Genomic DNA, 2205 nt, shown 5'->3' on the forward strand with positions numbered 1-2205 from the left:
GAAATTCTACTAATAAGACCATAGAAGTCTACCTTTACAAAAAATACCCCCTCTCTCTCTCTCTCTCTCTCTCTCTCTCTCTCTCTCTCTCTCTCTCTCTCTCTCTCTCTATATATAACACAGAAGTCTGAAATTCTATCAATAAGACCATAGAAGTCTATCTTTACAAAAAATACCCCATATATATATAAAATAAACTTGATATATATATAGGGGGTATTTTTTGTAAAGACAGACTTTTAGGGTCTTTTTGATAGAATTTCAGACTCCTGTGCATTTAGCTTTGGGCCACTGCCCCTAAAGCAATAGAGATCTTCCTCTAGTGTTACTTTTTAGCCTAGCAGCAGCTTTACATTTTATGTCTGAAGAGTTGGAAATCGGGTCACTGACCTTGACGTTTGACATACTGACCCCAAAATATTAATGATCCTCCGGTAATGCAAAAATTGAAAGCTTAGCGCTATTAAGAATCTATGATCTTTTTAAAATAAAGGTAACTAATTTTTATTTATCATGCAAAAGGCGGTTATCAAATGTATTTGTTCACAGCTTGGAACATCTGATCTTTTATACTCACCCAGTGCTTAATTATGTCTCCCACCATACAGTGGTGTGGGGACATATTGATTTACTCCTGTGTGTGTGTGTGTGTGTGTGTGTGTGTGTGTGTGTGTGCGTGTGTCCGTCTTTGTCTGTCACAAATCTTGCCCGCGCTCTAAGTCAACAGTTCTCATTCGATCTTCACCAAACTTGAATAAAATGTGTTTGACAATAAGTCCTCGGCCAAGTTCGATAACTAGCCAATTCGGCCCAAGCACTTCGGAATTATGGCCCTTGAATTACCGAAAATCGCTGTGACAAGGTTTGTTTGTAGAACACATGTACCTCTCATGGTGGCCTAACGGAGACAAGTTGATATGTAATTTTGTACACTGTGACCTTGACCTTTGGCCAAATGACCACAGAAACTGTTCAAACAACATGTGTCAACTACAGGCAATCATACTATATATATATTGAAGATTGACAGCCAAATCATGCTTTGAATATTTAGCACAAATGATTTTCAGTCTAGAGGTCACTGTGACATTGAGATCTGACCTACTGACCCCAAAACAAGAGGGTCACCTACAGACCACAGAAAAGGCCAAAGAGCTCTTAAGGTACTAGTATTGGGCAGAAAAAGGTTTTTTCAGTCTAGATGTTACTGTGACCTTGACCTTCAACTGCAGCATCAGTAGATTGATCTATGACCACAGGCAATCATACTATGAAGTTTGACTTCTGTAGGTCAAAGTATTCTTTAGAAAAACTGATTTTGGTTTCAAGGTTACTGTGACCTTGAACTTTGAACCCAAATCCAAAGAGGTCATCTACTGACCACAGACAATCATCTTATGAAGTTTGATGACTATGGACCAGAGTTCTGTTGTTACTACATATGAAAACCATTTCCGTCTCAAGGTCATTGGGATCTTGACCTTTGACCTACTAATCCCCAAAACAATAAGGAAAGGCAATCATGCTATAAAGTTTGATGACTGTAGACCCAAGTATTCTTTAGTTATTGAGCGGAAACCGTTCTCGGTCTCAAGCCCACTTCAACCTTGACTTTTGACCTGTCAATCCCTAAAACAATAGGGACCATCTTATGACCACAGGCAATCATCCTATGAAGTTTGACTATTGTGAAACCAAGCATTCTCTAGTAATTGATTGGAAACTTAATGGTCTACCAACAGATGGACGGACAGATCAACCATGAACAAGCAAAACAATATAACCCCTCCAATTCAAAAGGGGTATAATAATTATATGCAGAAAGGCAGATTATTCTTAAATTGTTTTCAAAAGTTAAAGAGTGATGGTTATTATGTTCAACACTTCCTCTAGATTAGTTTCTTACAATAGATATAAATGTTGGCGTCTACTTGTTGCAGTGAGCACAATGCCCAGCCTTATAGTGCTGCCTCACTGGAATATCATGCTGTAGAGACATGACCCAACCCAGTTACATCATACCGACACTAACTGAAGCTACTACCATTTTTCACATCTTTGGTATAACCAGGACAGGGAGTGAACAAGCGACCGCCCGCATTCGAAGCGGGCACTCTACCACTAGTCTACCAAGGCGGTAATGGTATCTATATAACTAAACTTTAATACACACACTGAGTGCACAAAAAAGAACCAAACACAAGA

The sequence above is a fragment of the Mercenaria mercenaria genome, chromosome 3, assembly GCF_021730395.1.
Source record: "Mercenaria mercenaria strain notata chromosome 3, MADL_Memer_1, whole genome shotgun sequence".
NCBI lineage: Eukaryota > Metazoa > Mollusca > Bivalvia > Venerida > Veneridae > Mercenaria > Mercenaria mercenaria.